Source organism: Hemicordylus capensis, chromosome 3 (genome assembly GCF_027244095.1).
Source record: "Hemicordylus capensis ecotype Gifberg chromosome 3, rHemCap1.1.pri, whole genome shotgun sequence".
Classification (NCBI taxonomy): domain Eukaryota; kingdom Metazoa; phylum Chordata; class Lepidosauria; order Squamata; family Cordylidae; genus Hemicordylus; species Hemicordylus capensis.
Window position 1 is genome coordinate 154244687 of NC_069659.1, and position 25540 is coordinate 154270226.

Consider the following 25540-nt stretch of genomic DNA (forward strand, 5'->3'; position numbering starts at 1 on the left):
ACAGCCGAGCCCGGTGGTTCTCCCATCGTGTGAATAACCTCTAACAGTCTCTCATGCAGAGAGAGAGAGAGAGAGAGAGAGAGAGAGAGAGAGAGAGAGCCTTTCAGTTTGAATTCAGCACTGCAAGCAAGGAGGAACCAAACAAATGCAATGACTCCACCCACAAGCCAGTACACAAACACATTCAAGACACAAGCATGCCCCATACAAATAACTAAGACAATGTTAATGGGAAAATCCCAACAAGGTGGAGGTGGGGGGGGGGCAGGGGCCCATCTTCACTTTTTGTCCCAGGGCCCACTCGAACCTTGTTATGTCCCAGGGTGCCTGAGCTCCTTGGCAAATGATGAATACAGGAATTGCAGCTCCTCCTTCACCCATCCTCCAAGGGTGATCTTTCTCTACCAAATCATTTAAGTAGTGGTAAAACAATATTGTGTAATCAAAGCGTACATGATAGAAATAATAATATTCTTTTCATCATACCTAATGGCAAATCTTTAGTGTGACTGGGTAACCGGGTTGTCTCAGTATGAAATTAGTGTAGTGTGTGCTCAGTTCAAAACTGGGAAGAAAAATAGTAAATGATTCCCAGTACTGGAACTTCTAAACAGATGTTTTATCTCCCCCCACACCCACCATATTTTGAGGTAGTTGTCAGGAACAGACACAAAGGAACTGGACAGTGTAACAATTCTTATTATAATTGTGTGTAATGCATCTTAAACTAAACTTTTTTGGTATTTCAAATGTATAAAGGTCTGCATAAAAGTTATGAAATGTATTTCAAATGTATCAAAGTCTGGAGAGGTATTTTGTTTCAGGAAGGAAAATTCTTATGTACCAAGAGGACCATTTGAAGAAGAATGCTTACTATTTACATGGATGCATGGCTTTTGTTGCATGTGTCGGCAGCTACTGGACCCCGAGCCAAAGCCAAATCCCAGAGAGGTATTTCACAACTTTCCTCTTGCCAAGTAACATTATCTCACCATGCCTCTTTGTTCCTCTCTTTTTCTCTATGTTCCATCCCAATGGAGACATTGCTAGACAATAGTCTCTTGTTCTCTCAAAGTGTGCTGGGTTATTTGGAAGCAGTAGAAATGTAATTAGTCAACACCTCCACAACTGCAGTTTTCCTTCCTCTTGTCAGACATTGGAGATCTTCCCACAATCAAGAGGGAAGGGCTACCCTGTTATGTGAGGGGGGGAGCCCGAAAGTGCTTCCTTCCCCACAGACGAGCTCACACAAAACTCCCTGGGCAAGCAGATTGCCTGCCTAGATGAGCAGTGAATTCGCTTGGGTGCTCCTGCACCCGGCTGTGACTCGTCTGGCAGCTCTGGGGGTCGGGTACAGGGAAGCACTGCCACATGATGCCCCACCCACTGGAACCCCAGTAATGCACTGCACAAGTACATGGTGTATTCCTGGGGTACCCCTTCCCCAAGTGTGCCCACCAGGGCTGCAAGCAGCCATGGTAGACACACGATCAGAAAAATTGGCTTAGCTGAGTGCGCACTCATTTAAATCTTTTTAGGGGGGGGGGCATTTAAGCAGGCTTACTGCCGGGAACCACATGGCTCCTGTTGCAGCACACATCCCGGCAAAACTGGGCTGTGCTGCCTTAGCCTGGTTTCAGCTGATTGTGAGAATTGCCTCATTGTTTCATTTCTAGCAAGGGGAGTGAAAGTAGAGCAAGAAATTATGGAGAAGGAGTGGGTGGCTGAAGAGCAGGAGGCTCACAAGGCAGAGGAACAAGTAGAGCTTGTTACTGGGTCATATTGAGTGAGTGAGGGGGCTGATATTACCCTTATCTTCTACTCACTTAGAACCTCAAATTTAATTGCTGACCAGTCAGAAACATGCTTCCAGGATAATTTTACACATAATACACTGCTCGGGAAAACAAATGCTGGTAAGAAGGGAAGACCATCTTAGGGATGTGCACAAAATTGGCACAAAACTGAACCCAACTGGGCCAGTTTGGTCCAGCACTGCATCCCCCCCCCCCCGTTTGATTCAGTTCAGGGGGTTTCGCAGACCAAAAATTGTTGTGTGTGTGTTTTTTTTTTTTTTAAAAAATTCCTGGAGGTGGCGGGGGTGTCCGTGGAGGTTCCCCCCCACCACCAGCCTTCTAAATCACCCCCTTGCTCCGTTCAGGTGCTTTTCAGCCGGTTTTCGGCCTTCACCCCGCGGCCATGTTGGGGACTGGGCACCTGCTCATATGTTCATAAAATGTGCAAAGCTTCCATGGGTCCCAAAAGTTGCATCATCCATGTAGGACATTTCTCCCATCATTCCTAATGGGAGAAACATCCTGCAATGCAGATACAATCCTTAAGAGCCACTGAGGCTCTGCACATGTGCTAGCAGTGTCAGCGAGCTTTCCAGGTTCATGGAGTCAGCATGCACCCTGCTCTTCCTTTAGTGGAGTGCTGCACAGTAAGCAGGATAATATTTCTAATATTCTCCCCAGGAGTCACTCAGTGATCCTTCTGTTCATCTGCATGAGTCTCCCTTTTTTCAAGATGTGCAGAAACCCTCAAATTTTTCTTCTTGTGCTCTGTCTCTCGGAAAGTTGATCTTACTCATTACAGTTAACCCAGAATCAATGTTAAGGAAATTAGGTGAAACAAATGCAAATGAATCTGAAGGTTTTAAATACTGAGCACTCCTTAATTTAATAATTGAATCAATGTGATCTCTTTGTTGTATATTGTGGAGTGTCAGTTGCTGCTGAAGCCACATCGTTTCTTTATAGAGCCAAGCCTTGCTTTCAGATAAAGCGCTGGCTTTGGTGCTTGTGTGAGGCCATCTGTAAAAGCCAATGCTCAGATTAAGTAAAACCTTCCAAGTCCCTGGAGATAAGCCATGGGAGATAACGCCAATTTTCAATCCACCTGGGTTAACAGTTTGAAATTAAATTGTGCCCATCTACTGCTGCTGTGCTTGGAAGCAAAGGGACACATCTTCAGCAGGCATAAATCAGCAATGAATCCTCTAGCTTCAGTCCTGAGAACATGAACCAGTATTTCCAAATAGGATTATTCAAGAAGTACTTGACAGAACTTCTTAGATGTGGAAACCTGAAAAATAAAGAGATTCCCTTGTACAAATTAGATTTCTCTGTATTATGTAGAATGAATACGCCAGTAGGACCCCTACAGTCAGTAAGTGATTTGAAAAGTTGGTCCTTAGCATAATTTTCATCATCTTATACAAAAACAGTTTTGAATTAACATACCCTTTCTCTTGTGAGGGAGATCCCCTAGCCTCCATCTTCATGCATATATGTTCTAAGAGACAAGCTACTCTAGGAATAAAACCAGATGTTCAGCAACACACACAGGATTCATAAGAATATAAGAACAGCCCTGCTAGATCAGGCCCAAGGCCCATCTAGTCCAGCATCCTGTTTCACACAGTGGCCCACCAGATGCCACTGGGAGTCCACAGGCAGGAGTTGAGGGCATGCCCTGCAACTGCTACTCAGAGGCATCCTGCCTCTGAGGCTGGAGGTGGCCTACTGTATAGCCCTCCAACTAGTAGCCATTGAAAGACCTCTCCTCCATGAAGTTATCCAAACCCCTCTTAAAGCCATCCAGCTTGTTGGCTGTCACCACATCTCGTGGCAGAGAATTCCACAAGTTGATTATGTGTTGTGTGAAAAAGTACTTCTGTTTGTTGGTCCTAAATTTCCTGGCAATCAATTTCATGGGATGACCCCTGGTTTTAGTGTTATGTGAGAAGGAGAAGAATTTCTCTATAAGATTCCTCATTCCACATTTGCCTCTGATGTGCTAATCAAGGGCACGGCATATTTCCAGGGGCAAAATGGCATGAAGGAGGGGACTTAACCCTTTCTCCACCTCCTGTTTTTCCTCCGCAAGTCCTGATTTCATTCTGCTTTTATCCAGTCTGGCTTTTGAAAGTGGTTTTCCTTATCAAGTGGGGCGGCAGGGGAGCTGCTAAGGCAGGGGTTGCAGAGCCCCCAAAAAGCAGATGGATGAAGGGATAAACATGCATGTATCCATCAATTGTTTCTCTCCTGCAGGCTTTGCCCCCAGTTTGCACACGGGAGACAAATGTTGGTAACCCCATGTTTAGTTGAGTTTGGCAAAACTGCGGCAAAAATAACTTCCATAAGAACGCAGGAAGCTGCCTTATCAGCAGACCATTGGTCCATGCCACTGAGTATTGTCTATATTCACTGGCAGCAACTCTCCAAGGTTTCAGACAGGAGTCTTTCCCAGCCCTACCTGGAAATGCCAGGGATTGAACCTGAGACCTTCTGCACAGAAAGCTGAGCTGAGCTGAGCTGAGCTATAAACCTGAGCTTTCCTGAGAGACAAAATTCTCCCAGGAAAGTTAAAGGTAAATCATCCATATTCTAAAAAAGAAAACAAAAACAGAGATGCAGGAGGACCTGTCAGAGAAGGAATATATTGAGTGCAAAGCACAGAGATAAGTGAACAATGCCAAAGGTTACAGAGAAAAGGCTGAATCAGAAAAATGAATATAACCTCAACGAGTATGCACTCCCCATCTTCTTATCTGCTTACAATTCATGCTCAGCAATAGTTAAATCAAAGCACAGCACATGGCAAGAGAGGACCTTGTGAAATATGAGGAGCTTTTGTGAGTCTTTTTGTGTATGCTATGTTTGGTTTCTCATGGGCTTGACTGTGAAATGATTAATGCAGAAACATGATTACATTGTTCCTATAGTTCTGAGACAAATATTGTTTGTATCTTATTCAATGTCAAATCTCACTCAAATGGAGAACGTGGGTGGGATCCTGGTTTTTTGGTTGTTTTTTTAAGAAAAAAAATCCAACTCAGAACTAATTGCAGATGGAGCATCTACTTGGTGAGTTAGTGCTAGCTTGCAATACTTCAAACAGCAGATGGATGAAAGCACAGCATAGGCCTGACAGTGCAAAATATATTTTGTGCTCAAGCTGAGAATCATTAGGAAGCTTTATAAAGTGCCTTTTGACGCTTATATTACAGTACCATTAGAATGGGTATTCCCCACCCCATCAAACTTTTTTATAGTTTGTCTATAGCACTTTTTAAGTGCTATATTATCCCAACTGTGATGGAACTTGACACATTAGCATCAGATACATTAGCTCTTCATAGAAACACCCGTAATCAGTTTTGTATCATTTAAGCGGTACTCTCATGTATGTACAACACCTTGTTTCTAATTGCTTGATGTTTTGCTTCTGAATGTGTGAGCTGAGTACATTGAAAAGATGTGTGTTTGAGTGGATGCGAAAGTGCTCTCTAGCCCTCTTCAGTTGTTCAGTGCTCAAGAACACATGGGAGGAGGGCATCAGAGCGGTGATCTATGCCCCTTCCCACAAACCCAGTACATGTTCATTGAATTCCTGAACAGAACCCACCCCATCACCCGAGCTATACACATACAGATGATGCATGGGGAGGAAGGCTGCAAATGCTTATCTCCCCACAGGTGATCCCTTTTTTATCCCTGGGCAGGCAGACTGCCCGCTTGGATGATTGCCAGCAGTCCCTTGCAGCACAGAGGGCCACGTGCTCCCGGCCCTTGTAACTCCCATAATGCACCATGTGAGTGTGCGGTGCATAATGGGTATCCCAGCAGCCCGGCTAAAAGCAGCCAGCACTGCACAAGAGCAGAGAAAAGGGGTCAAGGGAATGAGCATGCCCTAAACCTCATTTAAGAGGGTGGCTGTGCAGGCAAATTTGCCCCCACAGTACCTCTGGCTGTCATGCAGCTGCCAGTGGTTCTTACAAGCAGCCAAGACCGGGCTTGGCTTCCTTAGCCCTGTTTTGGCTGATCGTAAGAACAACCTCATAGACTCTATGCAGGCATTCAAATGAATGTGTGGATGTTGGCCACGCTACACACACTCATTGAATGTGTGTACAGACAACTGTGTAAGATAGTCGAGAGTGTCTCAAACCAGGACTTCCAACAGCCAGTATCCAGCACCACACTCCCTGCACCACCAGCACTCTGGTCCCTCAATGTGCCAGAGAGGTTAAGCTCAGTGAGTCGAGGTTTCATCAACTAGTTTCATTAAGCAGCAACACATTCTCTACCCACTCTCCTTACCTCTCACTCTGATCTCTGACCTCAGCCTGTCCTTGATCACACCTCCTGCCTTTCGCCTGATGTCATCTCTTTGGTCTGATGTCATCTCTTTCGCCTGAAGTCATCCAACCCTGGTCTGTCCATGACTTCAACACTTTTCTCTGGCTTTCTGTGCTCTTCTGGTACCAACCCCAGCCTATCTATGAACACACCTGCTCCTGGCCCTCCTCCACTGTGTGCTGGCTCATGCCGGAAATCAACCACCCAGTAGAAGCCTGTCTCAGAGCTTGTTCAGGACCTGACAAATGGAAAGACCTTCTGTAGTTACTAATCACATGATGCTGCGAGAATCACATTCTAAATTTCAGATGTCTTCAGCATTAAGAATTTTTGGGACAGTGACTAGAGTGATCCAAGCTTCTAAGTTTAGTTTTGTTGCATAGATGCCCTCACAATTGACTAAGCAATTTCAGACAAGGAGGCTATTTTCATGGCCAGCAAAAATCGGGCTAGGAGAGCCTAGCCCGATTTTTGCTGGTTGTGCAAACCACCGGGTTCACAGGCGAGCCCAGTGGTTTACAAGCAGCTAACCCGCTTAATTGTCCCTGCCCTTAGCCAAGGTTAGCGGAGCGAGTGCTCCACGAACCCCATCTTTGTGCTCGTGTGTTGCTGCACTGCAGCTCCGTGCCGTGGCAACTTACGAGTAGACCCCCGACTGGGGTCTAAAAAACAGCATGCTGGAGCTTCTGGGGGGCATTTGGCCCCCGATCCCTGCAGCCCCCGCCGGCTCCATAATGGAATTGGCAGTTGTGTGGGCGGCCGCTGCGGCCACCCAGCGCTGCTCCCCGCAAACCCTCTGGAGGCGGGTCTCACTGATCGTGAGACCCGCCTCAAGGAGATAATACTTTTTGTTCTTTCCACTCAATCACTAGTGGTGTGGACCAGTGTTCCCTGTAGCAGGGATTTCCAGATGTTGCTGACTACAGCTCTCATAATCTCCATCTGATTAATCCCCCATTACTACTGGAATGCTGGGAATTATAGTCAACAAGATCTGGGAATCCCCATTACAGGGAACCCTGGTGTGAACTATTTCCTTCCTTTATAATCTGATATAATCAGTTTTAATCTGGTTACATGAAATCATCACCACTTTCTGCTCCTCTTGATCCATTACGTAGTTTGGTTCATTTTAAGGAACATCTGTTAGTCACACAAACAACTACACCATATTTTATGTTATACAGGCAAACCTTGCCATACGCAGCCCTGACATTTGCTGTTCTTCATATCCACAGTTGGGCAATTGACACCTGACCTCGTCATATGCTGGGGTTCTTTTTTTAAAAGGGGTTAATATTTGTGTATCCATTGTTTTGGGGTGGCCAGAAATGACCTCCGAGGACATTTCCAGCCACGATTTTGTCAAATGGAGCCATTTTGTGGCTCTTTGGGGAATTTTGTTTAACCACAATTGTTAACAATTGTTAATTGTTATTCTTATAAGTAGAACAGTGAGAATGACCCTAATTGTTGTGAACTCTGAACTCAGAGTTCACAGCATTTAAGGTCATACACAGTTCTACTTATGAATGGGGAGATACTCTTATGCATTGCAATGGAAGGAAAAAAATATTTTAAATTTTATTTTTAAAACAAAAAATAATAAAAATAACAAAGCCTACAAGCTTGGGGCTGCCTGGGGGGAGTTAAGGCTTTTATTTTATTTATTTTTTAAAAAATAAATCCTACAAACTTGGGTCTGCCTGGGGGGAGTTAAGGCCATACCTGCCATGCCCCCAGACCCACTTTGTGGTGCCCTGGCACCCTCCAAAGGTGGGGAATGTGGCATCCTCAAATCCCCATTATTACCTATGGGAGAAATGCAAAAATTGAAAAAATCTTCACTAAATCATTAATAACCACAAGAGTGTCCGATTGCTTTGGCATTCGGTGGGTGGTAGGCAGCCCTGGATGCCTACCAGCCACCTCAGTTTTGTGCCCCTAGGTACTCCACATAAGGAATAATGGGCTGGTTCAAGTGCCCACTATACCCTAATTAGAACCTTTTAGAGCCAGTTCAAATTTGAACCTGTTTGAGCCAATTTGAAGGTTCTAGAGCAGGGCTGCACAACTCAAATGCTCTGGTGGGCCAGAAACATCCACAACTTGGCATGCAGGGGCCGAGGTCAATTTTTTAGCACATTATTACATTAAAATTAAAAATATTATTAATTACTTGTGGATCTATTCCCCCAGTCAATGGACCCATAGTTTTAACCAAGGATATTGGCCAGAGAATAGGTCATGTCCCTGCTCAGTCAGTGGGGCCCTGGAGTGCTTGGCAGCCCCAAACAAATGCCAAGTCATCTCCTCTCCCTAAATTATTGTTGCTTTCAGGCTGCAATGCTGGGCATGCTTACTTGATTGTAAGCCTCACTGGGCACACCATGAAGCATATTTCTAAGAAAGCAGGCACAGGATGGTGCTATAAGGCAGCTTTCCAGCTCTTGTGTTGCTGCAGGATACCTGGGGGCCAGTAAAATAGTGCCTGAGGGTCAAATTGAGCCCCCGGGTCTTATGTTGTGTAGGCCTGTTCTAGAGGCTGTTTTAGCTCCTATGCTCCATTTCGTTCACTTGTTCTGCTTGATATTCCTTTGCTGAGCTCATGAAGTGGTTAAAACGACTATGATAAAATGGGCTCAAGATCTGGGTCATAATATAGATATGGTAGCTTGGGAAAAATTATGGAAAATGGATTTAAAGTTCACTGCATGTTAAACTTTAAAAGAAAATTATTACAAGATGATGTATAGGTGGTATTTGACACCCAAAAAACTAGCATTAATGTATAAAAATGTTCCAAACAAATGTTGGAAATGTGGACATTGTGAAAGAACTTTTTTTCATATGTGGTGGTCTTGCGGGAAGGCAAAGGCCTTTTGGGATATGATATATAATGAGTTGAAGAAAATTTTTTAAATGACATTTCCTAAGAGGCCAGAATCCTTCCTGCTGGGAATAACGCAAGGAGAGTTTTCCAGAAGAAACTTAACATTTTTTATGTATGCAACCACGGCGGCCAGAATAGTTTATGCGCAGAAATGGAAGGACAATGATTTGCCCTCAAAAGAAGATTGGTTGATAAAAATTTTGGAATATGCGGAGATGGCAAAACTTACAGTATTGATAAGGGATGAAAACTTGGAATGTTTTAAAGAAGATTGGAAACCATTCTTACTATACTTAAAGAACTATTTTTCTAATATCGACTTTTCAGCAGGGTTTGAAATTTAGTAATAATAGCAGGTTGGGTAGAGTAAAATCGAGTTTGCAATGTGTAGGATATATGTTTTGAATTACTATAGCAATGGTTGACTTGTATAGTTAATGAATCATGCTGATTGGTGAGCGGGAAGTCAATATTTACTTAATTAGATGTAATGGGATTGTTAAGACATTGTAAAAATAAAAATTTTAAAAAGCAAAAAAAAAGAGCTCATGCTTTCCTGATTGGCCAGATTAGTCTAGCTCTCTGGTAGGCTCTGGAGTGGTGTCAGTCCTCGAGAATTGGCACCCTATTGGCCAGGGTGGAGGGCAAGGGTGGGGCTTCCAAAGGAGGGAGTTTCAAATCCTCTTTAAAGCCAAGCCTCTGGCCTAGCAAAATCACTGTAGTTGCAGTCTTCCTTGGCTTCCTTCTGGCCTGGTGGTGGTAGTGGTGAGAGTCTGCTTGGCAGACCTTTTTTGCAAGATGCATGCCCAAAGAGAAGGGCAGGAAAAATGGTTTGTGTGTGTTACTTTAAGTGCTCCTCCTTCACTGTGGTGTGTTTTTGCCTTGCCCCTCTTTCTTTGCAGTTTGCATGATGCCGGGTTGGTTTTACTGCCTTGCGCTGCTGTTTTGATGGCTCTCTGGTTGGTTTGTGTGGCTGTTGTGTAGTCTGTGCTGTTTGGTTTGGTTCCCTTGGCTTTTTAGTTGTGCAGGCAAAGCAGCAGCAGGTCAGTTTCTGTGGTGGTTTTTTGGTTCTTAAATGGGTGTCTTTTTAGTTGTGTCACTGTGTGTTGGTAGTGTAGCCTGCTACGGGCACAAACCTGGGGTGAGTGGGAACCCATGGGTTCCCACTACCCACTGAACCCCCAAGCAATGGGGATCTTATGTGATTGCATTTTTTTCATTTCTCCCATAGGGAACAATGGGAGTTTGAGGTGGCCCATCTTGCCCATTTTTACACTTTGGCGTGTGCCTAGGCACCTCAAAGTGGGTCTGGTGGCACAGCAGGTTGTGCTAGAACTCCCCCCAGACAGCCCTTCTGAAGAGCTTTTCATTATCTTATATACAAACCAGAGAATCCACTCTGAGCTAGACTGTTAAGAGAGGTCTGAACTAAAAAATTCCTGGAATTAAATGCCCTGTAAACCCCACCGACTTAGGGCTGCCTAGGAGGAGTTCTGGAACAACCTGCCATGCTCAGGCACTCCCAAAAGGGGTAATGGGACATCCTCAAATTCCCATTATTCTCTATGGGAGAAATGCAAAAACTGAAAATATCTTCAAAAATTCATTAATAATCACAGAATTGTCCGATTGCTTTGGAGTTTGCTGGGTGGTAGGCACACCTGGGTGCCTACCACTCACCCTGGTTTTGTGCCCCTATGTGCTCCACATAGGGAATAATGGGCCAGTTAGTGTTCCCATTATACCTAGGGAGGTAGAAACTTTAAGAACTGGTTAAAACTCAAACCAAATGGGGGGGAGGGGGGTGTTTTGAGCAAAACCAAAACCAAACCTACCCACCCTGGTTCAAATTCGAACCGAACAAGCCAAGCTGATTTTGTGCACATCCTTTCTGTATACACATATTTGCTCCATATCGATGTTGCACATACCAAGGAAACTTAAAGAAGCTATTCACACAGACATACAAAACTGGGCTAAGGAAGCCCAGCCCGGTTTTGCATGCACATGCGTACCACCAGGATCAGGCCTGAATCTGGCGCCACTGCGGTAGCAAATCCACCGACAGAACCACCCTCCAAAACAAGGATAGGAGAGCAAGTGCTCTCTTAATCCCATTTTACTGATCATCTGCCAGTTCCAGTTGGGGCTGACAGACTGTGGGGCTCCTGGCTGGCTTTGGGAACAGGAGGGGGATTCTTGCACTTATGCAGTGCATAATGGGAGCTCCAGGGGCAGGGCAAAATGCATCTGGCACCCCAACCCTCGGAGATACTGGCAGGTTGTAATGTAATGCCAGGTTGGTCCAGAACAAATCAGAAACCATCCATGATTTGATTCTGGATGAAGAAGCCAACCTGGTATGTATTACAGAGACCTGGCTGGGGGAGGCTGGGGACCCAGTGTGGTCCCGGCTTCTTCCTCCAGGCTACTCTGTTGAGGAGCGGGTGAGGGACTGTGGACGGGGAGGTGGAGTGGCTGTGGTCTATAAGAATAACCTTTCCCTTACCAGGATCCCAGTTAGAGTGTCGGACCATATCGAATGTGTGTACTTAAGTCTGGGGACCAGAGATAGACTGGGACTTCTGTTGGTGTACCGATCGCCCCGCTGCTCAACAGGGTCCCTAACCGAGCTGACGGACTTGGTCTCAGACTTGGTGTTGAATCCCCCAGGCTTGTGGTGCTGGGGGACTTCAATGGTCACTTTGGGACCAATTTGTCCGGGGCAGCTCAGGAGTTCATAGCGGCCATGACGACTATGGTCCTATCTCAAGTGGTGTCGGGACCGACGCACATTGGAGGTCACACGCTTGATTTAGTCTTTCACTCTGATCAGGGTGGTGTTCCGTGGGTGGGGACTCCTGTGATTTCCCCATTGTCATGGACAGACGACCATCTGGTTAAGGTTGGACTCACAGTCACACCCCACCTTTGCAGGGGCGCGAGACCTATTAGGATGGTCTGCCCGAGAAGGTTATTGGATCCAATATGATTTCAAGAAGCCTTGGAGGGATTTAGTGTTGGCTCTGCTGGCGATCCTGTTGATGCCCTGGTGGAGAACTGGAACAGCAAACTCACCCAGGCAGTAGACATGATTGCTCCTAAGCGTCCTCTCCGACCTGCTTCAAAATTGGCCCCTTGGTATACGGAAGAACTACAGGGGCTGAAGTGGCGAGGTAAACGACTGGAGCACAAGTGGAAAAAGACTCTGCTTGAATCCGACAGATTGCAACATAGAGCTCATTTGAAGACCTATGCTCAGGTGATACATGTGGCAAAGAAGCGATTCTTTTCTGCCCATATTGCATCTGCAAGTTCATGTCCGGTGGAGTTGTTCAGGGTTGTGAGAGGGTTAGTGAATGTCCCTCCTCCCTTGTTCAGAATCTGGAACCATCAATTACCCGCTGTGATGTGTTTAATGAATTCTTTGTGGGGAAAATCTCTCATATTCGGGCCGACTTAGACTCCGTCTCCACAGTTACCTCAGTGTCTGATGTGGTGGTGTTCAGCGACTCCTCTTGTGTGATTAGGTTGGATCGGTTCCAGTTTGTGACCGCTGAGGATGTGGACAAGCTGATTGGAATGATTGGAATGGTGCGGCCACCACCTGTTCTCTTGACCCTTGTCCGACATGGCTTATATTATCTTGCAAGGGGGTTGATGTAGAAGGCCTGGTAGAGATTACAAATGTGTCTCTGAGGGAAGGTAGGATACCTCCTTGTCTTAAGGAGGCAATTATTAGACCGCTTCTGAAGAAGCCTATCCTGGATCCTTCGGACTTGAACAACTACAGGCCTGTCTCCAACCTTCCGTGGCTGGACAAGGTAATTGAGAAGGTGGTGGCCTCCCAGCTCCAGAAAGTCTTGGATGAAACTGATTATCTTGAACCATTTCAAAGTGGCTTTTGGGCTGGCTATGGGGTGAAGACTGCTTTGGTCGGCCTGATGGATGATCTCGGAGAGACCATATAACTCCTGTATTGAAGGAGCTACACTGGCTGCCGATATGTTTCCGGGCAAAATACAAGGTGCTGGTTATCACCTATAAAGCCCTAAACAGTTTGGGCCCTGAGTATTTAAGGGAACACCTTCTTCTGCATGAACCCCACCGCCCACTGAGATCTGCTGGAGAGGTCCATCTGCAGCTGCCACCGGCTCGTCTAGTGGTTACTCAGGGACGGGCCTTCTCCGCTGCTGCCCCGAGGCTTTGGAATGCTCTCCCTAGTGAAATAAGAGCCCCATCTCTGACAGCTTTTTAAAAGTCTTTAAAAACACATTTCTTCACCCAGGCTTTTAATTAACGTGGTTTTAATGGTTTTAATGCTGTTTTAAAATATTATTTTTAAATTTTTAAATTGTTGTAATGTGTGTCCCCCACCCCATTTTTGTCTTAACGAATGTTTTACTTTGTTTTTATTCTGTTGTAAACCGCCCAGAGACGTAAGTTTTGGGCGGTATAAAAATGTTTTAATAAATAGATGATAGATAGATAAATAAATAAATTTACAGGTGGGGCTCCAGCTGGAGGGAGGGCTTCAAAGGCCTTTAGGTCCAGCCTCCAAAATTGCCTAGGTGCACCTCTGCAAGTCACACATTCAGGCTCTCTACATGAGCAGTGTGGAGAACTGAGGAGGGTTTGGCGGGGAGTGTGGACTTGGCCCACTCTTCCCACACACGAGCAGCTGGGCTGCCCACACGAATACTGGCTCTGTCATCTAGCCAGTAGGGGTGGTGGGTATCGGAAGCCGCCTGACCCCCAGAAGTCCCAGAATGCCCTGCGCAAGTAGCCTACCAGTCTACTGGCCCCACTCAAGTAGCATTGTTGTAGCCTACCAGTTGGGGGTCTTCTCATAAGTCGCCATGGTGCAGAGCCATGCTGTGGCAACTCACAATCAGAAGAACGGTGTTAGTGGAGCGCGTATTCTGCTAACCTATTGTAAGGAGGAGAATTTAGGGAGGACACTTGCAGCACACAACCACACGAAACCAGGATAGGCTCCCTTATCTCCATTTCGCGTAGTCGTGAGAATAGGTTTCAGGAGCCGTGAAGCACTCTCTCTCTCTCACACACACACACACACACACTCATTGTGCGCTTCACAATCGACGTCATGCACATTACTATTGAGGGGGAGTGTTAATCAGGTGAAGGTAATCAGATTAAGTTTTCTTCATCTTGAAGTCACTAACAGGGAGAACATGAGCAAATACCAAGGATGAGAGGGTAGCTGAGCATGTGCAAAGACTTCTTCCCCAAAGAAAACATGCACACCCTCAAGTCCATCCCAGGCTCAGTAACAGGGGCGGGGGGCATAATACCATTAGGTCCAGATCCTGAAATTACCTAGCTGCATCCCTCGAACTATGAAACAGGAAATCCTTGGTTCAGATCTTGTCATGAAGTTACCAGTTGGCCTTTGGAAAACTATAATCTCTCAGCCCCCTGATCTACAATTTCTGGAAAATTATATACGCCTACTTTACAGGCAGGATTAGGTTTGGAAGCTGTTCTTGAGAAGACAAAGCTCAGACCAGGGGAGGCAGCAAACTTTTCTTTTATTTCCTAAAGAAGAAGGCAAGCAAGCAAATAAATAAATAAATAAATAAATAAATATAAGAGTTACAAAATGAGCTCTTTAATGCACAAAAACAGGATGTTAAAATAAACTTACCACCAGACATGTAAGCAAAGCAAATGCTCTGGTGTAAAACCCCATTATCAGCACTCTTTTTCGCATACCAACTGGTATCACTTTCAAGCTTTAAATAAATATGATAGCCAAACCAAAAGTAGAAACAAATGACAAGGGGAAGAGAAGCAAACAAGCAAACCTTTTAACTCTTTCAGTGACCAATATATCTCATGGTTTCTTTCATCTCTTCCTTTACATTATTATTGGTTTGCAACTGCTCTATAATTGAATTCCCTTCAACTGCCAGTATTGACACTTGTTTGTGTTACTTCTCCTTGATGTTTTCTCTTCATATGCATCACTGGGGGTTGGGTTTGATTTTTATTGTGCTGCATATCAACCAGGTGCTCTTCATAGTGTTTCATTAAAAGTCTTCCTGTTTCCCCTATATAAAATGCAGCACATTCCACATATTCTACTCCCCCTCATCCTTCTCACAGATGGAACAGTCCTTACCCTCAAATTTATTATAGTAAGTCAAGATTTCTGGAAGTTGTTTCTATATCTTTGGTGCTGTTCATACATGCCTTCAACACCATGCCTTCAATTTTTTGAAAGAAGTCTTTTTCCCTTTTATAGCTTTCCTGACTCTCCTTGTTAGCCATGCTGAACTTGGTGGTGCCCTACCTCCTTCTTGGTATACATTCCAACTGAGCTACTATTATTGTGGTTTTAAAGAAGTTTCATGCTTTGTGGAGAGATTCGATCCTCCTTATTTATTTATTTATTTATTTATTTATTTATTAACATTTTATATCCCGCTCTTCCTCCAAGGAGCCCAGAGCGGTGTACTACATACTTAGGTTTTTCCTCACAACAACAACCCTGTGCAGTCGGTTAGGCTGAGAGAGAAGTGACTGGCCCAGAGTCACCCAGCTAGTTTCATGGCTGAATGGGGATTTGAACTCGGGTCTCCCCGGTCCTAGTCCGGCACTCTAGCCACTACACCACGCTGGCTTTCCTTTTCAGTTTTCTTTTTACTAGTCCCTTATTTATTTTTAGAAGGTTCCTCTTCTGAATGCCAACACATCTGTTAGCTGTATCAAGAGGCTCAAATGAGGAGATTCTTCCATCCCAGCAGTACTTATTGCAATGGATGCCCTCTCTAACCAGAAGAGTTGCCACCTTAGTTCATTCCTTTAGGCAACTCCTCCCACTGATCCAGCTTTAACAGTTCTACCAAGCAACTCACTTGCATGCCAGTATTGGTTACCAAGCTTCCTCCAAGTGACTAATTTCATTCCCATTGTAACCATCATTATTATGCTGTTTTTGAAAAATGACTTCTCTGCTTCTTTGTAGTCATGTCTCATCTCACATACTTCCTCTGCCTTACTAATAAAATCAGCTCTCACGACACACATATTTGCACTTTGCTTCTAGATATTTACCCCAGTCTTGCCACCTAGAACAATCTCCCAGCAAGCAGCTGGCAAGATCATATGATCTTTTAGCTGACACTGCACTGATCATGGCTCATAAAGACCTAGGATCTAACAACTCACAGTGATATACCTGAGATAAAACACAAAGGGCACAATCCAGCCAAAGTGAAGTGCTATTAAGTCATATTGATCTGCGCAGGAGAGAGTTAAGTATGGACTTAAAGTCTTCCGCTGAAATCAATGGGACTTAGCTTTGGCTAAATGATGCCCAGCATCTGCAGTGGTGCCTGGAAAAAGTATTTTATTCTTCATTTTATGTACATGATCACCTTTCACAGCTGATTCACAAGCATTTAGTGGACTAAATAGGGCAATCAAGATAAGGCATACCACCTGCATTTTGGAATAAATCCAAATATAGAGTTTGTATGTTGTAACCTATTAATTTGCATATAAAAGAATGTGGCTTAAAAAAAAGAGGCAATCAGAGACAGACTTCCTAAATGGTAATCAGAAACAACCTTCCTAAACTTCAAAATCACAGAAACATTAATCATAGACTGTGGTGTTCACATCTTTTTAATTTTCACACAGGATGTGTGTGAAGCAACTGCCATTTCTATCTATTTCCTTGGCTTATTACAGTATGTTGATTTCAGCTTGCCCAGTGAATTTTCATGGAACCTATCATAGATTTTGAAGTACAGTTCTTCTGGTAGTGACCAGCTGCCAATGCATTATGGCTATGATCCACTTGATCAGAATGATGGGCCTCTGTGCATTCAGGGTTGGAAGGCTTGTAGAGTTGCATCAGACAGAAATCACTCTAGCAAGTGATTACAGGATCAGCACCTGTTGAACTCCTGCCTGGACTCCAGCTCAGCATCTTCATTTCCAAAGTACACTGCCAGATGCTTCTAGGACACTGCAAAGAAGTATACTAAAGCAACCGCACCTGCACTTACCCATACTGAGAAAGTAAAGCCTCCATATGCACGGTCAGTTTGGCTCTGATGTAGAATGTTCATGTTCCACGCCAGAATACTGGTTTATTGGCAGAATGTGGGAACAGTGTGTGGTGTTTTCATGCTTCCACTTTGACTCTTCCTATCCTGAGGTTTTTGGTTCCAACCCTATGCATGTTTATTAGGGGAGTGCAGAACCAATTTGAATTGAACCCGGTTTAATCCAAACTGGCCCAGTTCAACTGGTTTGAGCTTGAACTGGACTGGCCAAAAAGGAGGGGGAGGGTCCAAGTTTGAGCAGAACTGGGCACAGTTTGGATTAAACTTTATCAGCCTGGTTTGGCCTGGTTTGGGATGCGTGAGGATCCCTGCCTGATGCATCCCTACAAGGCTTCCAACCCTGAATGCACAGAGGCCCATCATTCTGATCAAGTGGATCACAGCTGTAATGCATTGGCAGCGGGTCACTACCAGAATCCGGTAAGGATTCCCCTTTAAAAGCAAAGCTTGATCCCTAACCCCTTTAAAAGCAAAGCTTGATCCCTAAAAGGGAGTGGAAAGGGGGGGGGGATACTTTATCTGCAGTGGCTCTTAAGTGGCAGTGGTGGCAGATCCCCTAGGCCCTGCAGTAGCAAAGGCTGGCAGGGGCCCAGTTCTCACCTCTGTACATGCATGGAGGCCATTTGCATCACCACAAATGACCTCCACAAAAAGAAGGCCACCACAATTTTGTGTGGTAAGTCCCAGTGAAGAGTTGTTGAATTATCCAAGTGTCAAAGTGCTCATATATTCTCCATATCAAGCACAGCCAGGAAGTCATTCCCAAGAATTTGCCAGGATTTGCCTCCTCCAGCTCTGGCTTCATATCTCTCAGTAGTCAGTAGCTGTGATCTGTGCCCTTGGATGATTATTCTATAATTATGGGGATTCTGAACACTAAGAAATAAAAAGTACTTAACTTCAAACAAACAAAAGGCACTGTCCAGAATAGACCTGAATTTGTGAAAGGGCCCTGGGCCACCCAAAAATGTGTCCCTGGGGTCTGCACAGTCCTCAGGGACATATTTAGGGATGGGCCAGGCTATTTCCAGGAGAAGAGGAGATCAGAGACGATCACAAACACACCTCCACACACATACATGAACTGTGGCAACCAGGAAGTTTATTGTTTATTATGTATTTATTCAGTTTATATACCACCCTTCCAAAATGGCTCAGGTTTTCTGAGTTTTCTGCAGCACAGGAACTTCTCCCCACTGTATGCACAGAGTTTTACTCCGGATGTTGGGCATTATATGTGGTGAAAAAAAGCTGCCAAAATGTAACCCTCCTCTTTTTAGGAGTTTATATTTCAACTCTCTATCTCTGCCATTTTTTCAACAGATCTGAATCAGACTTATAGGGGGTTGTGGTGCTTGCTGATGTGTACAACATTTCAGGGGAATTGGATGGATATTATTCTAACTTGGCAAAGAGGCACCCCTGCTAACTTGGCAAAGCGGCACCTTTTAACATGGTGATTCTCTTTATTTAGCAGGGGGATAGTAAATGGCCCTATCCACCCCCAGCACAATACTTCCAAGTGACTGTTGCTGGTGTCTGTCTGATGTTTCTTTTTAGATTGTGAGCCCTTTGGGGACAGGGATCCATCTTATTTATTTATTATTTCTCTGTGTAAACTGCCCTGAGCCATTTTTGGAAGGGCGGTATAGAAATCTTGTTGTTGTTGTTGTTAATAATATAGACTTTATGAGCAGTAGAATGTTCAGTGATTATAACAGTGTATGTTTTTACTTCTCACCTTAACTAATTATTAGGGATGTGCAAAAAATTTCGGGCACAGAATGATCTGTGCCCGAAACAAGCAGTTTCGGGTGATTCGGGGCCGAACCGAATCACCCCCGATGTCCCCTGATATTTTTCAGGCCCGAGCCGAATCACCCAAATTTCGGGCATGAAAAATTCGGGTGATTCGGTTCATGGTTGCTTTGGGGGGATTTTTTGAAGTTTTAGTGACTTTGGGGCAGTTTGGGGTCATAGGATGGGATCTGGGCAAAAAGAGTGGGGTGGGGGGTAGTGCCTAATGGGTGCAGGCTACCACCCCAATTTAAGGGGGATCGGGCAAAGGGCTGATTTTTGGGGAATTTCTGAAGTTTTCATGTCTTTGGGGAAGATTGGGGCAGAAAGTGGGGACTGATGCAGAATAGTGGGGTGGGGTGGTAGTGCCTAATGGGTGTAGGCTACCACCCCAATTTCAGGGGGATTGGGCAGAGGGCTGATTTTTGGGGAATATTTGAAGTTTTGGTGTCTTTGGGGCAGATTGGGGGCAGAAAGTGGATCTGTCCCAAAGGAGTGGGGTGGGCTGGTAGATAGTGGCTAATGGGTGGAGGCTACCACCCATCCCCAATTTCAGAGTGATTGGGCAGAGGGGTAAATTTTGGTGAATTCTGAGGTTTGTCTTCATAAGGTGAAGTGTGCTAAATTGATTACTTCCTCATATTCATAGTAAGTGTGAAAAAGTGAAAGTTGGGTCATGAGAGTTGTCTAATTGAAAAAAATCTCATTTGCTATGATAGAATGAGAATTCACACCTCAGAAGTTTTTTCTGAGGTGTGAATTCTCATTCTATCATAGCAAATGAGATTTTTTTCAATTAGACAACTCTCATGACCCCACTTTCACTTTTTCACACTCTCAATTACTATGAATATGAGGACGCTCGGACCTCTGAAAAGTATAAGCATGCATATGTATTCAGTACTTGGTTTGGGCCCCTTTTGCAGCAATTACTGCCTCAATGCAGCGTGGCATGGATGCTATCAGCCTGTGGCACTGATGAGGTATTATGGAAGACCAGGATGCTTCATTAGCGGCCTTCAGCAATTCTGCATTGTTTGGTCTCATGTCTCTCATCCTTCTCTTGGCAATTACCCATAGATTCTCTATGGGGTCAGGTCAGGCGAGTTTGCTGGCCAATCAAGCACAGTACACTGTATACTTTTCAGAGGTCCAATATTGTTCTATTCTTCAATCCTTGTCTTCTTGGTTCCATGTAATATTCTAATTTTCTGAGATTGTGGATTTTGGGTTTTCATGAGCTGTACGCCATGATCATCACAATTATAACAAATTAAGGCTTGACTTATCTCGCTTTGCATGTAATGCGTCTGTCTCATATATCAGTTTCACTTTTTAATTTGCATTACTGAAATTAATGGACTTTTGCACGATATTCTAATTTTCCGAGTTTCACCTGTAGTACAGGTTTTGAAGAGCTGGTCTTGTGGTAGCAAGCATGACTTGTCCTCTTAAGCTAAGCAGGGTCTGCCCTGGTTGCATATGAAAGGGAGACTCGAAGTGTGAGCATTGTAAGATATTCCCCTTAGGGGATGGAGCTGCTCTGGGAAGATCATCTAGGCTCCAAGTTCCTTCCCTGGCCTCTCCAAGATAGGGCTGAGAGAGATTCCTGCCTGCAACCTTGGAGAAGCCTCTGCCAGTCTGTGTGGACAATACTGAGCGAGATGGACCAATGGTCTGACTCAGTATATGGCAGCTTCCTATGTTCCTATGAACTCTCAAGCCTTCTGTTTGGCAAGAGTCATAGGTCTCTTGCGCCCTTTTGTCCTCCAATGTCTCCAGTTTAACTACCTGTTCTTGACATGGCATGTACCTGGACTGCAAAATGCCATTGCTGATGCCCTGACTCATTTCTAGGAAGCAAGGTTCATGGAATTAGCTCCAGAAGCCAAGCTGGAACCAGAACTGATGCCGGAGGCTCTGTGGAGGCTTGGCGGATAGAAGCCTGGTGGGCCATTGATGCCTCCTTGCCCCCCAGTACAAAGACCAGTTACTCCAGTAAGGTAGCTTCTTTCCATAACGTTAGGCAGCAGGTTGGCCTGACAGATATCTGGCCCATTCCTCCTGATCATTTAATGCAGTTCATGGTGCACTTGCATGTGTCAAGTAGGGCGGTTTCCACTCTGGCTGGCTATCTGGCCACCTTGTCCTTCAAATCAAAAGCCAGGGTTTGGCAGTATCATACTGGAGATGGAGGAATCTGGCGTATGTTGGACGGTTGGGCTAGGCAGACCCCTGGGGCAGACGATCATAGGCGGCCTATTATTATAGAGCCTCTTGAGGCCATTCTCCTGCAGCTGCCATCTATCTGTAGCTCCTCTTGGGTGGTGGCACTTTTTCAAGCTGCAGTGGTTGTGTCATTCTTTGGGGCCTTCAGACTGGCTGAAGTCCTCCCCCACAGTGGGACCTCTCTGACCTCTCTTCTGGGGAGTCTGTGGTCCATTTGCTCCTGTACAGATTGAAGAGTGATCAGAAAGGTAAGGGTCAGAAGAATGTGCTTGCTGTGGCTGTCAGTGGCATCTTGTGCCCAGTTCAGGCTTTGAGGCATTATGTGGACTTAAGGGAGCTTATGTCCACATAATGTCCTCTGAAGGGAGCTTCAGAGGGATACTTGTTCGTGCATGCCAGTGGCATGCCTCTGACATGGTACCAGCTTTGGGCTGTGCTGTGAAAAGCACTTACCAAACTGGGTGAGCTGGTTCACCATTTTACTGTGCACTCCTTTTGGATTGGAGCTGTGATGGCTGCCCATCAGATCGATGGGCTTTTATGATTCTGAGATTAAGTGCATAGGACTATGGAAGTCCAAGGAGTTTCTGTGTTATGTACGCTAAAGGTTTATGTTACTGTTGCTGGGTGTTCAACTTCCTTGTTTTTTTGGCAGGTGCTGACAGAGCAGCGGCTCTTGTGCGTGTACTGATATGAGGCCCTTCCATAGTTTTCTGGGCCTTCAATCAAGCCAGCACCTCATAGTACCCAACTCGGTTTGGAGAAGCAAGCCAGCTTGCTCTGGTTGGGTAGACAGGGAATGCTGTGGAGCCAGTTGCTTACAACTTTGTGGGAATATGTAGCTGTTAGTGCCCCTGCCAAGATTTTGGTTGTTCATTTGGGTGGAAATGATCTGGGTAAGTGAACTGAGCTCTCTTTGATTCAACAAGCTACGGCTGACTTTGCTATTATCTGTGGGTGGATTCCAGAGTGGTTATCATCTGGGCTGACTGGCTGCAATGGAAGGTTTGGAGGGGGGTGCGAGATTTGCGGGGGGGTAGAGAGGGTCAGAAAGAAAGTGAATGGCACCATGGGTAAACATGTTGTCAAGCATGGGGGTGCTTTCATCCCACAACCAGGAATTGTGCATTCCTCTCCCTGCCTATATTGGGCTCATGGATGGAGTTCGTTTATCTACTAAGTGGTACAACCTGTATTTGGCCAATTTGCAGTGTGGGCTTATTGAAGTTTTGGAGGGTGATGGGGAAGGAAGGCCAAGCTAGGCTGACACTGTGGCAGGTACAGTGTGGTCTGGGTGGAGGTCAGAGGCGTAACTAGGGAAAATAGCATCTAGGGCAAGCACTGAAATTGCGCACCTGTCCAAACAGGAATGATGGGACTTGTAGTCAACAATATCTGGAAATCCTTGTTAAAAGGAACACTGTACCATCTAGACATGGTTGTTGATCCAAACCTGAAAACATGAGCCATCTCTGTAAAAGACTTAGAACAACAGTCAGGAGTTATGCGAGGATTCCAAGTGTCATTTTCTCTGTCTCATCTCATTCATTTTTTAAAAAACATGACTTTGTCCTAGAGGATCACCTGCCCAAATAGCCACTAGCAAAATAGGGGAAGAAGAAGGTGGTGGTGGTGGGTCTATAAACCAGTGAATCATTCCTGCCAGCCTTTGTCTTGTGATGACTGTTGGCTCATGATGGGGTATATGTGCATTCACCACACCAGTGCTTACTTTGACATCATCAAGATGGAGGAAGATACATTAGTTTGCCACACTAGACAGAGGCATTTGCAACAGGAGCAGACAGCCAAGTTCTGCCAGGGCCAAAACCAGCCCCTGCCAGACTAAGAAATCATTGCAATTTGCCCCTTCCAGTCACAAGCAGTATGCTGTTCTTTTATTATTGACTCTAACTCTCAAATATCCCAGTCATGGATGGAAAATTCAGGGTCAATTGACAAGAGACACTTTTTCTACATGGAAGTTTCTTCTCTGCAGGTGTTGTGTAGAAACCCATGTGTAGTGACTGCCAGGGGCATAGCAAGGTTGGAATGGGCCAAGATGAGATTTTAAAATGGGCCCCCAGCCCCGCAAAATCCAGGGCCTCCACACATCCCAGGCCCCCAAGGATTTAAGTCTGATATTTCAAAATAAGTATGCTGCCTGGAAATACATTTCACTGAATACACACATGCACACTTCACAGTATATAGTGATATACATTGAGTACTATGTATTTGTGCTACTTTTAATGCCTAGAACACACTAGCAACACTAATTATTAAAATGGCCCCCTCGCTGCAGATTAGCAAAGGAGACTTTCAAACATGCAGGGTGAGCCTATGTTTGTTTTCTCACAATTCTGAACTAATTCAGTAAAGTTTGATTCCAGGAGGTTTTTCACAGGAGGCTTTTAAAGCCCTTTAACACACATCTCCTCTGGAATGGAGGTGCTGCATTCACATGTTGGCCAGATGTACCCTGAAGTCCCTGCAAGTTACTGGAGAGCAGTTCACACACAAGAAAAATAAAATAAAAGCACAACACATGCTTCACAGTTCTCACTCAGACCTTCTGGGTTGCAAAACAACTTGAACATAAGTGCATTTATAAATGAATGAAAGAAAGAAAGAATGAATGAATAAATATTTGTTCCAGACGTTTTTGTAATTTTCTGACATGAAACAAGCCACTTATAGGCCTTAGATAGTTTTTGTTTTTAAAGCCAGCACATTTTTCAGTCTGTTTTAAATTAAATATTCAGAGACTTCTCAGTCTCGCCCCACGCCCCCATATCAAAGCCCTATGGCAAGCAGATCCCTATATATGGGGGTAACCACAAAAAGGAATTCACAGCCTACCTTGCAAAAGCTGTGCTGGATGGTCTGGTCTGCTGCAGGGAGGGTCTGCTGCAGGGAGCTCTGCCAGCCTCCTTCCTGGCTTGCTGGGGCCTGCCGAGTTCAGGCTTCAGGGAGGCCTACTCGGAGGCCTCTCTGGAAGCCCGGCCCACCCGCCGATCAGCTGAGAGGCGGGGAGAGAAGAGCTCTGCAGTTTGCAGGCTGCTCCGATCCTAGGCCTCGCTGCCGATCCTAGGCCGGAGCTGGAGGCAAGTGGCTGAGGGGCCCTGGGGCTGGGCAGGTGGGCAATGGGGTGGGGGTGTCAGGAACTGGTGTGGTGCCCCCACCTCAGTGGCGCCTAGGGCACGTGCCCTGCCTGCCCCCCTCCCCCAGTTCTGCCTATAACGGAGGTTAGAAACGTTTCAGATCGGTGAGCACCCTTGGGCAGTTGGAAAGGGTGGATTGGTCTTAGAGGCTTTGCAGCTCAGAGACTTGGATTCGCCATGGCACCTGCTTCAGGGCTTCACAAACCTTAAGGACTGTGTGGCTTTGGTGAGGTTGAAGCCCTAGAAGTTGCCCTGACCCCTTAGGGTTTGACAATGATGGGGACGAAGCAGGCTTGCACTGTTTCGATCCTGGAGTCAGGGTGTGTCACCCATCCAAGGCATGGGAAAGGACTTTGGTGTCTGAACCTGGTCTTTGGTAGGCCCGCACTGTTGGGGTGTGAGTTTATTCCACAATTCAGTTCACTAATTCGGATTATTAATAAAGTTGTGACCCTTTTACCCAAAATTGATTTGTGTCTGCTTCTTCCTTGCAGCTGTGGCGTGGGGGCAACGAGCGCATCAAAACTGAAGATGTATAATTTATATCCCTAAAGGGATCCTGCTCTTCTGATATGTAGTCCAGCACAGCTCTATTCAACCCAAGTAACACATTTTGCATGACTTCACCTTGCCATTGTTGGTCAAGATCCACTCACCCAGATTATGTTCAAGAAGCAATAAGCTTCTTTGTCTTTCATGGAATTTGCTACCCTCTGGGTAGACAGCATAGTTTGGAAACTGCCTCCTGGCATGTTTTGGGGTATATGTACCCCCGATCAAAGCACATGGCCTCTGAATCTGTCTGCATTTACCATTCTTGGACTCTCCATGTGAGTGGTAGCTTTCACTCCTCATTCTTTCTCTCCCCAACCTCTCTGCCCTTCCCACAAGGAGACCTGCAAGTGCAACAAATTGACTACTGGACCAAGGTTAGGTAAATTAACCTCTTGCCTCTCTGAGGTTTCCTCACCCCTCTTCTCTTTCCCTCCTTCCCCACCTTTAAGCACTTCCCATGGCAAGCCTTAAGCCAGGCTGTGGTTTAACCATCTCAGCCAAGCCAATCTATCTTCAATTTGGACTTTAAGCTAAATCAGTTTCAGCAAGATTCTAACTTACAACATTAGCTTAGATTTCATTGCCTTGCCTAAATAAGGTTTTCCCTTTATATACTCTATTTTACTTTCAGTAAAACGTTTGAACTGCATTTCT

General features: G+C 45.3%; 1 long non-coding RNA gene across 1 annotated transcript; it reads right to left on the bottom strand.

Annotated features, from left to right (window-relative positions):
• Window positions 1-2673: 2673 nt before the first annotated feature.
• On the bottom strand, window positions 2674-24335 carry LOC128351344 (uncharacterized). Its single transcript, XR_008319723.1, has 4 exons — window positions 24030-24335; window positions 14383-14601; window positions 6108-6384; window positions 2674-3087 (listed from the first exon to the last, which is right to left on the bottom strand). It is a non-coding gene; the product is annotated as an uncharacterized LOC128351344 (long non-coding RNA).
• Window positions 24336-25540: the final 1205 nt, after the last annotated feature.